This window comes from Euprymna scolopes, chromosome 3, assembly GCF_053919585.1.
Source record: "Euprymna scolopes isolate OS-2025 chromosome 3, ASM5391958v1, whole genome shotgun sequence".
Lineage (NCBI taxonomy): Eukaryota > Metazoa > Mollusca > Cephalopoda > Sepiida > Sepiolidae > Euprymna > Euprymna scolopes.
In genome coordinates, this window is record NC_136484.1 from 61,248,588 (window position 1) to 61,261,087 (window position 12,500).

Genomic DNA, 12,500 nt, shown 5'->3' on the forward strand with positions numbered 1-12,500 from the left:
CATCCCTGCTCAGGTGCATGCTATCATAAAAATCTTGACACTTCAAAAGCATGTGGACCTGATCTCATCCGGGCTGTGCTATTAAAAAAATGCTCCGCCGAAGTAACTCCAGTTCTCTCCAAACTTTTCAACAAATGCCATAATGAATCTTTCTGTCCTGCCTGCTGGAAAACTGATTCTGTTGTGCCACTTTTCAAGAATTTTGGCGAAAGAACTGACCCAGTAAATTACCGCACATTAGCCTCCTCCCACTTTACGGCAAAATATTTTAGTCCATAATTAACCAAAATATAGTCCGACAGCTTACAGATGCTAAACTTCTGACCGACCAACAATATGGATTTAGGCAAGCCCGTTCCACAGCAGATATCCTAACTGTAATCTCTGAGCGTATATACCATTCACTTGACAAAGCAGGGGAGGGGTAGAGCGGTAGCTCTAGAAATATCTATGACTTTAGCAGGGTATAGCATGAAGGTCTTCTCAGGAAAATCAGATCATATGGTATCACTAGAAGAATACTTAACATAATTAAATCCTTCTTAAATAAGAGAAAACTTAAGGTTGTCCTCGAACATCGTACATCATAAAGATATGATATAAATGCAAGAGTGCCTCAATGGTCTATCCTTGGATCTCTATTATTCCTAATATTCATAAATGACCTCCCTGACAAAATTGTCTGTGAGATTGGTATATATGCTGATGATACCAGGCTCTTTAACAGACACGACAGAAAAACAAATGAACACATATCTAAAGAAATGGCAGAAACACTAGAGGATGACCTCCAATCTGTAGTGGAATGGGGACAAAAATGGATGGTCACATTCGATGCTGCCAAGACTAAACTTGTTTCCTTCAATAACTACAAAAAACCTTCTTTACCACCAATAGCAATGGCCAAAGACTCTTTATCTGAAAATACATCTTTTAAGCTCCTCGGCCTAACGTTCACAGGAAACATGACTTGGAACCATTACATTGAGAGCATTGACAGGACCTTTGCGAAAAAGGTAGGTTCTCTTTACCGTGCTAGAAAGCTACTAACGCCCGGAAGTATCCTGTAATTCTATAAGGCCACCATTCACCCATGTATGGAGTATTGTTGTCACATTTGGGCTGGTGCATCTCCTACTAGTTTCTCACTCATAGACAAGGTTCAAAAGAGAGTCGCCAACCTAAGCGGTCCTGAACTGTCATCTAAGTTTCAGTCTCTGTCTCATCGACGAAATGTAGCATCCTTCTGCCTGTTCTACAAGTACTTTAACGGTGAATGCTCCGACGAGCTGCAAGCACTTATACCCCCTCGACGTAAATACCCCGAAAAACCCGACAAGTAGCAACATCCTACCCCTTTACAATTGAGATCCCTAGATGTAAGAGAGCATACTGCTCCAGTAGTTTCTTCCCCAGCACCGCTAGACTTTGGAATTCGCTTCCGGGTCGCTGCTTCCCCAACTGTACTGACATGCAGAAGTTCAAGTGTAACCTGAGGCGACATATTGCTGCCCAACTCTCCATATAGTACCCCTGTAGCATATATCCCTGATAGTATCCCCCTGCATCAAAATCGCAATGTGTCTTGTTTGGTATGAAAATGTTAAAAAAAAAAAAGATAGAATCGAAACCCAAACATTTAGGAGTCAGCTGCGTTCTCCACCGATGTCTATTCTTTTCTTAAATGGCAATTATAATTATTATAACCCTACTCATTGTCGAATAGAGACATTATTACAGTAAAGCGATAAGTGTAAATTACATACGCAAATATCGTGAGAATAATTATCCAATAATCAAAATAATTCTAACAAAAAATTCTAAGTAAAAAAAATTGCAAAAATCTAATTTCTCGGAAAAGTGTATACACCACAATTTAAAGTCTTATCAAGTAGGTGTGTGTTAAAATTAATTGAATTTTCAAAATGTATAAACATTTAAAATCATCACATAATTGTTTTTTGACCCCAAGTTCCAAAAGTGACCTCTAAGCAACCGTTGTAGTTCGATTGGGTTTTTATACTTCAAGTAGCTTTGTATAATTAATCTTTTTTATTTAAATTTACTACCCCAACCCCTGCCAACATCAAAATAAGGATTTAAATTATTGCTTTACAAACAGATGGCGTTGACATTAACAATGTCCATTCTATCAAATTTAATTAGTAAAAGGCTACACGCATACATTCCTCAAAGAAAAATGTTCTCTTATTTTAAGAATTTGTTAACAGTGGAAGTTTCAGGAAAATCATAGAAGATGAGATTTTTTAAAATACTTTTGTTCGAACACTGCTCTGTTAGTATTAGCACTAACTATACATCTACGAAGCAAGGATTGCCGTATTTCTGTCAAACATATCAAATATTTTCTTAATGTTAACTGGGATCTCGTTGTTAAAACATGACGAAACTAAAACGAGATGTGACTATTTATATTACCATTTCCACAGACCCGGTTCGAGAACAGGCAATATTTCCACAATTGATTAAACACAGATCCGAGGTTTTTCCATTGCCGGCGTTTTCCTTTTGTGTTCAATTTCCTTTGCGTCAGTTTTGCGGGGAGATAAACAAGTCAGATTTGTTTTTCTCTCTTTCAATTGCAAAGATTTGTGTTCGATGTCGATGACCGGCGAAACGGTGTGGAATGGAGGGTAAGCAAAGACTCTAGGGGAATAAAGAGGAAATGGAAGACAACAAGGATTGCAAACAATTATTAGAACTGTAACATACGAAAAAACAGGGAGACGAGGGCGGGGAAACTGACGAAAAAGCAAGGGAAGTCGAGATTTCGTTCTTTGGCCGGTCATTGGTTTCGCAAAAGGAACACTCAGAAGGAGTCTCGTGCTCTATTGTTGGACAAACGACTCGTGTTTCGAAGTACGGATGTTTGTTCAGTGGTCAGACCGAGTTGAATTCTTATAGAAAAATATGAAGCGATTTTGGAAGGTTGCCCCAAATTATCAAACACACACACACACACACACACACACACACACACACACACACACACACACACACACACACACATATATATATATATATATATATATATGTGTGTGTGTGTGTATGATGCTTGCAACGTCTTGTCAGGCGAGTGCCACTCACTCAGACACTTAAAGAACATGATATCAAAAATGACTTCCATCGCCACAGGACCATTTTAATAGACAAATGCCTGAGGGGGTATCTATACACAAATGATGTTACAGTCTAAGCTTTGTACGACAGCTAAGTCTCTCTCTCTCTCTCTCTCTCTCTCTCTCTCTCTCTCTCTCTGTTCAAAATGTTGAGCTCCAGCAACAAGCAAGAGCAAGATAGCTAGCAACAAGTTAAACTGCAGACCAGTTTAATGCGGGTATTGGTTTCCTGCTTTATGTTTTTTTTTTAAATCAGAGATTTGCTTCTAGAAAGGTTGCCTTTACCACGGCTTACGGAGCCCTCTCCATTCCATCACGCATATACATACACACAAGCACACACGGTGCTAGTTGGCCGTTTAACCCGAAAAAGGGTTCATTCGCCCTTTGGAAGGTCTTGTTTTAAATCCTCAGGGAGACTAGCTACCCTCCTCACCAAACAAGTCTGGTGGGGGAACCAATTTAGTCGCCGGTGACCCGACCATGAGGCAGGTAGTTCTGGGTTACATGGTACCAGTAGCATATGGCATGACCTGACATAAATAAATACATACATACATACATGCATACATAATACATAATACATACATACATGCATACATACATACATACATACATACATACATACATACATACATACATACCTGTAGCATTGTTTTTAATTACTTGTAGTGTTATAAAAGATGCTGGAAGTGCTGACCGTTGATATCTATGCATTTCTGGGCACGTTTAACAACGTTTTCAGATACTGCCTGTAGATCTCTGGCGTTCGTAATGCTCTCCTTTAGTTGATCTAGATTGTGAGGATTATTTACATAAACCTTATTGTTTTAAAGTGCTGAACGGAATGTTTTGCTTCGACTTTTATCTCTGTGTATTTTTCCAGGAATGCTAATTGTGTTTCTTATTTGATCAAGTGCACAGGTAGGCTTCCACAATCACGATTCTCTGCCGTAGCGAAAACACCATGCTTAAAAATTGTAATGTGGATTTCCAGAAATTAGAAAGCTTAATCTGCACAAAAAAAAATGATTAGAGAAGGCTTAGCGAGATCGGGCTACTTTTAAATGGGCCAATGTAAATATTGCTGTTTTTGGCGGACAAGATTTTAGTGAAGGGAAAACATTCCATAGAGTTATTTTTTTAATTATACTAGACTACCCGTAACCCGTTGAGTCAGTATATGTTATAGCTAACTATGGAATGGTGAGTATATTAAGCCGCCATTTTCTTAATTTTTTTCGTTTTAAAGCAGTATTTTGTCATTGGTTTATTCTAGAATATGGCACAGTGTGATACCGAAGATGATACCGTGAACCAGTAAGTGATTCCTTGCTACTAAAATTCTACTCTTGGCATCCGTTTCTTTCTGTATTTAATATGGACGCAAATTGTGTAAAGAATAGAAAAAAATATTTTCAAAGAAAATATATTATTTTTTAATATATTGTACCTGATAAACTATTCATGAGAGGGGAGGTCGATTTTTATCATCAAAATAAAAACCTCGCGTAAGTATTAATACACGAAATAATCAGGTGTGATTGCATACTACGAACGGATAAACGTACCAGGACGGTTTTATGAAAATTACCGCATGTGTGCAAAGAGGCAAGACACTAAAATACTTCAGAACAATTTAAAGTGTATTAATTCAGGCTGATTTAAAAAAGACAAACCAAGTGAATCATTAATAAAAGTAATAATCCTTTCTGCAATCCAAATAGATTTTGTACAAAAAACTTCAGTGTATGATACGATTGTCCACCAATATTTAGTCATGAATATTCTAGCTTTCTTGCTTGTCGACATGATGAATATGACATTCTACGTTGCAAATACACCGATAGGAAACATGAAATTCTCTGTTGAAAATACATCGACATTAAAAACATGAAATTCTATGTTGAAAATACATCGACATTAAAAGCATGAAATTCTATGTTGAAAATACATCGACATTAAAGATATGAAATTCTATGTTGAAAATACATGGATATTAAAGATATGACATTCTACGAGGGGCGTGCAATAAGTAATGCCCCTGACCCACTTCCCATAGGAGTACAGCAACGAAACTTGGCACAGTTATTAGTCTTTCTCTACATAGGAACCACCCAGAGTTATGCATTTCTCCCATCCTATGATGCAGCTCTGGAGACCATTTTTGTAGAACACCCCAGATTGGTCATCCAACCAGGACGTGACTTCAGAAATCAAGGCTGCATCATTTAGGAAACACTTTCCTTTCAAAAACAACTTCATGGCTGGGAAGAGGTGAAAGTCAGAGAGCGCAAGGTCAGGAGATTAGGGAGGATGCGGAGGATTTCATAAACACACGCCCGTGTTTCTGATCTGGTCACATGCGATTTGTGGACCGGAGCGTTGTCCCGCAGGAGGAGGGTACCTTTGCTGATCTTGCCCCGCCTCTTAATTTTGATAGCTTCCCTTAATTTCCTAAAAAGTGAAGCATAATAGGCTCCTGTAATTGTGTAACCCTTTGCCAGGAAATCTGTCATCACAACTCCGTTCTGGTTCCAGAAGACTGTGAGCATGACCTTGTCAATGGAGGGCTGCACCCTTGCCTTCTTTGGAGGTGGTGAGTCCAAGTGCTTCCACTGCATTGATTGGGCTTTGGTGTCTGGATCATAGCGATGGACTCAGGTTTCATCCTGTGCAATCAGTCTTTTGAAAAACTTTGACTCATCTTCTTGGCACATCTCTAAATTCATCCTCGAGCACTCGACGCGTTCTCGCTTCTGGAATGGTGTGAGAAACCTGGGAATCCATCTGGCAGACACCTTATGCATATGCAAATGGTCATAAATGATAGTTTCCGCAGATCCTGTACTAATCTTGATATCTTGGGTTATTTGGCGAATAGTAATGCGCCGATCTTCCAAAATGGCAGCCTCAACTTGATGGACAGATGCCTCATCAATGGCAGAAGGGGGGCGACCATGTCTGCGAGCTGTTTCCACAGACTTCCGGCCATGTTTGAATTCAGGATACCGGCGTTTTACAAGGTCATATAATGGGACATTATCACCATAAGTTATTTTTTTTCATTTCATCAAAAGTCTCTTGTGGTGTGCGTCCTTTCAAATACAAACACCGGATCACTGCTCGACATTCAACAGGCTCCATTTCACACTTGACTCAGTTCAAACACCTGTAAAACAGAAACCACAATTATTTCAGAGCTGTAATTTTCCACATAACCCGTAGAGATATAAATCATTGTACCTGCAAAATTTCAGCTAGATCAGACAACTGGAAGTTTTTGACATTACTTATTGCACGCCCTCGTATGTTGCAAATACATCCATATCAAAGATATGAAACTCTATGTTGAAAATACAAATTCAACGTTTGCAATACAGCTGAATACGATTGATTTGATATGTAATCGTCCTATTTAGTTAAAGAATAGTGCGAGCACGTTTTTATAGGCATTATCCTTGAGATAACTTACAAATAAAAATATGAAGTTAAGGTTAAATTCCGGTGAGAGTGAAGCCCTTACAAAATTATATCTCGTACTTATAAGATAATCATCGAAATTCCCCATATTTCATTAAATGTCAATCAAATAAATACTGGAGAAAGATTATTAAGTAAACCATGGTGAACAAGTCTGGCATTGATTGACAATTCTTGGAATCAGATGTGTTTTGAATGCAGAAGGGAATGTGAGATTTATTAACGATATCATAATTGTCATTTTGATGTCACTTTATATCATAAAAACTATGTAAAATAATGTTTATTCGCGGACCTACAAAAGTTGTTTTTTTTTCAAATTATATTGGCACAGGAGTAATATCGCTAACAGAAATGCTGCTCCCAGATTATATTTATAATGCAGGGAAAATGTTTAGCGTTTAAGAAGTGTAAAAAAAATCTTTGGATACAGACATATTTTAATGTAAATTAAAAATCAAAATGCTATTACGTATATAATCCATAATTATTCATCTTTAAAATGATTAGTAACGTCCAATTTAAGGAGAAGCTTTTTAAAAAATGATATTTGATCAAATGTGGAGCTCTGTGAGATCTTGTGACATTTTCTTAAGAGATGTCATGAGATTGTCTGTGTTTTAATAAAATTAGAGTAAATCGACTATTTTAGTTAATTTTTTATGCTCCCAAGATATCTCTTTATACGACAAAACATTACAAACAAATTTAATGGCAGATTTACATATCTGTCTAATGTCATAGTTTGTGTTCCACATAAACATTTTTATAACATTTAAAATCCATTTAATGTGCCGGTTTCTCAAATACTTAGAATATCTATCACGTGACGGATTTATAATAGTTAAAAAATACAGGTAAAATACTCCAAAGAGCGTGGGAGTATTAGACATCAGTTGATAAATATTTAACAAATTTTAGCTTCTTTGCAATGTTCTTAAGGGTTTTAGGATATAACATAGGCACAGCCTCTTTTCTTGCATTTTCTTCGATCCATAGCCATCAGACACAAATTTGGCAAGCTTATTTAAGCTTTATTTTTACTTTTAGGACATGTCTTAAGTCTAGAATTCAAGATAATATTTTCTAGCATTCAAATCGTGGAATATATTTTGATGAAAATTGGAATGGGGATTCTAAACATAAAGTTTAGTAATATTAGATATTGATTTTATATTTCGTAAGGGAACATAACTCAAGTGCAAAACTGTTAGAGGAATTTATTTTACCCGTCTTAGGACGAGTCTATTCTCATCCTTTCATAAGACAAAATATGAAGCAAATTAGCATTTAATAACATTATTAGATATTCAGTGCATGTTATCTTGTTCTTTTTTACGTTTTCTGCGCAGTTTTTTAACAATTAAAACTAGTTAATCATTTCACAGTCTCAGAATAGTCCGGACTAGTCAAAATACTAATAATATTATAAGTAGTAATATTAGAAAAATTTCCTCGAAATTCTTCAACGTGATGAAAATGCTTCAATGAAGATGGCTTTTTCGGAAATAGTTATAATGTTGATTCTTCCCCATTAAGCCTGTGTTACAGTTAATTTATAGGATCCAGATTTAAAAAACCAACATCATTTTATCATATCCGATAAAAATCAAAATAAATTTATTTTCATACATGAAAACATTCGATAATGCTTATACGAGATAATACAAACTCTATCTATCTTCTACATAAAAAGGAACTTTGTTGTATCTATGTGTATGTGAGATCATTCCTTATGAACTCGAAAACGGCTGGGTCGATTTTTATGAAGTTTACCACGAAGGTGCTTTATGTGCCTCGCAGTGTTCTTAGATAGATTTTGTGTTGGAATACTTAATCGAAATAATGAATGAAGGAACAGGCGATTTGGACCAAAGTTAACATCTAACAGAGCCTAACAAGTGCATTTGAGAAGTTTTATTACCACACAATTCGAAAGGCCCAACATATAAAATCAACAGTAGATTCTTTGATATATCATAGGCGCGTTCGAAATGAATGTTTCTGTTTAAAGCACAATTTCACAATGACACATCACTTTTCATTTTAAACTTAAATTCAAGCCATTATCACCGCACAACTAGTAAGACAAGGCATATAAAATCAACAGTAGGTTCTTTGATATGACAAAGGTGAGTCCAAAATGAATGCTTCTATTTAGACATAACTGAAAAATGATAGTTGATTTTTTTGCATTTTAAACTTTAATGCAAGCCATTATATATAAAACTAATTTTTTAAGACCAATAGTAGTTTCTCTACAGTGCAATGTAGACTACAATATATTGTGAATTTAATAACTACGAGAGGCATATGAAGCTTCCGCAAGGTGTATCCCGATAGGTCCTCAATTACAGCAGGCAATCAACAGATTTGCTTTAAAATGGGCGATTTTATCGATTTCGATGACAATAAAAATATGGGAGTGTGAAGCATTCGTTGATCAGTATTCAATCCTGGACAACGTCGGGTCACCTTGCTAGTATCTATTTATTCCCTCTTATAATAATTTGCATTCTTATTCAATTAAACGTTCACCTTTTATTCACACTGATTCTTTAATTTGTTAGGCATTATGTAATTACAACGCATATATAAATAAATGACAAATATCTATATTCCAAATTTCAAGATTTTGTCCATCTTACCATTTATTTTAAAGTTATATGTTGGTTAATTGTCTCCCATGTACCAAATGGTCCTGGTATGACCTTAAACTATATCCAGTGGTGAGGCCCCAGTTTGCAGGCTTTAGGGAGTGTGGAGCCACCCTTTAATTTCCATTTGATCCCAGGTCCACTCTGACACGGAGTGGTAGTACCTGTGAGAGGCCCAACTATGGGTTAAATCGAAAAATATATTCTATTAAAGAAATTATCTTCAAAATCTTTGGATTCGGCATTAAATAACCCGAAAAGGGTTGATATGCCGTAAAACAAAAACAACCAACCAACCTATTTACCAAAGATTATATTTATTAAAATTTTTTGTTTGCTCTTTAGAGACTATCAAATATTGATATAAGTTAAAACTATATTACAATATGAAATAAAAGTAACCTAAGAAACATAAGAAAGGCGACAAGTCAAGTACATAAAAATTAACGTGAAAGATGATAATCAGAGACTCATTCCCAATGAAAAGATATTTGACATCACGGCTAGAATGTTCTCAAACTAAAGTATTAAATTGTGTTTATATATATATATATATATATATATATATATATATATATATATATATATATATATATATATATATATATATATATGATTGCAACGTGCCACTCCCCATCACTCGAATCAAATGACATTTAAAATTTTTTTTTTGTCCTACCGGTGAATTCACACGCTCAAGCAGGCATGACACTGAAGATGTTCATTGAGATCAATTATTACATGCTTACAGCATTTCAAGCCTCCACGCGTCACAATTTTTCCATCGCCACAGGACAATTTTAATAGACAAATGCCTGAGGGTATATCTATACACAGATGATGTTACTGAGTCTTAGCTTTGTACGACAGCTAAGTCTCTCTCTCTCTCTCTCTCGGTTTAAAATGTTGAGATCCAGCAACAAACAAGAGCAAGATAGCCAGCAACAAGTTAAACTGCAGATCAGCTTAATGTGGGTACTGGTCTCCCGCTTTATGGTTTTTTAAATAAGAGATTTTCTTCTCCTAGAAAGGTTGCCTTCACCACGGCTTACAGGAGCCCTCTCCACCCCAACACACACATACATACACACAAACACACATGGTGATAGTTGGCCGTTGACCCCGAAAAAGGGTTCATTCGCCCTTTGGAAGGTCTTCTTTTTAATCCTTCAGGGATATTAGCCACCCTCTTCTCCAAACAAGTCTGGTGGAGGAACCAGTTTAGTCGCCGGTGACGCGACCATGAGGCAGGTATTACTGGGTTACATGGTACCAATAGCATATGACATGACCTGACACAACATATATATATATACATATATATATATATATATATATATATATATATATATATATATATATTGGCAGCAAGTCATTATTCAAGCACGTCTAATGGAACACGACAAAGTAATTCTTTTTTCCGATTTTTCTATTTATATTTTCCATTTGGCGACCGGTATTTTTTTTTTATATCAGTTGGCAATTTGTTTAAAATGGACGCGCCGATAGAAAGCGCTTGGGAGGAAAACGGCTGAACAACAAATTTTTGGCGCCATTATATACAACATGCTAGCTGATATAAAAAAATCAAATCATTGATCGATCTGAAGTTCTACACTGAGCTAAGATTCATTGCAGTATTCTGGAAAGCAGACTAACGTAATAGTTTCACAAACACGTATTTCTATGAAAGAGGCTTTGTCCATAAATTTTTGCATTTAGACTCATGCTCAGAGTGGAGCGAATATTGTTGGTCGTGGTTGTAGCTAGACGCATGCTTTTTGTGAACGTTTGGCAGGGTGGGGGATCATAGATTGAATCTAAGGTGAGCAGTTCCTATGGAAATAACTATTCTGCAGAGCTACACGCAACGTCTCTTTTGAGAGACAGAGTTTGCAAAGATGGAGAAAAGGTTACCATCTACTAGATGTCGAAGCCGATTTTGAACTCTATCAAGACAGGATAGTGTGCTCAAAGCTTTCCCTACTCAGCTGTGCCAGCAGTACATTTTATGACATATTTTTCTCTTCTACAGGTAGAGGATTTCGTCGGGAGTGAGATACTTTCTTTACTTTCTTGAGAAATACAATAGGCAACCGTTCTTTTAGCGACCATATCAACTGATTTGATATAAGTCTTCCATTACAGGTCAGGAGTGAAAGTCAGAGTGTTTTTTTCGAGACAAGAGCAATTCATATCTACCTGGCCCAAGTGGTGGTGGTGGGAGCGACTCGTTTCTGGTGAAAAGATAAAAGCTAGGGTTTGAATGCGTTAAACTTAATCAGCCACCCTTTGCCCCATTGCACCATGTGTATTATATAATACTTGTAAGAAGGAATCATTACAGTTCTATGTGTGTACAAGCAGCACTTAGATATTCACGCAGTCGAGGTCGATATACTGCAATATTCAAGACAGCGTATAGTTACAGTTTTTCACTAACGACGAAGGGGAAAAAAGTAACAATGAAAGTGTTGCTTGCCCGTTGTCCGATTGGGCGATCGCTGCAGTTCATTTTGCACAGGTTGTTAATCGAGAATCAAACAGCTATTGTCAGCTTCGCGCTAGAAAGGAGAAATCCCGGGCAATATTACGATCACTTCGTCTCGCATTTCGCTCATACAATGGCCGATGACCTTTGGAGCACGAAGATATTGTCACTTGAGCAACAGTTCAGTGACGATGACAACCTGACCTGGCTTACACAATGCCGGCAGGGTAATTAAATGCCACAGTATTGAATTGTCAGCAGAAATCGAGTCGGCCATTGAAACCAGTGAATCGTTTTAAAATGGCGCTGAGCTGGAGATGATAGGTTTCGGTGTATGACAATGTTCGCATTTGTTGTAACGTTGGCAACTGAACGTAAAAATGTGAGTTTTCAACAAATGGCATACCTTTTTTTATTGTTAAGCCTTTAGCGCCAAATAGATCGATATCATAATCATTTAGTATGTATGTTGTACGACAAATCAACCCGTTTTGAATCACAAGACTAACTACAAAACTGCATTTAATAAACTAAACTATTTTTACATATGAAAGGCTTTAATAGAGTATACGCTCCTTACCCTAATTATACATGATAATTAATGATAACCAGGGCTACGACAACAGCATATTCTTTTCATTGTTTTGACTCTTGAATGTGTATCCGTATATATCTTATATGCTTTTATATAGACTGGTATGGTTCTCGGTTGATTAGTGTCTAACTGTG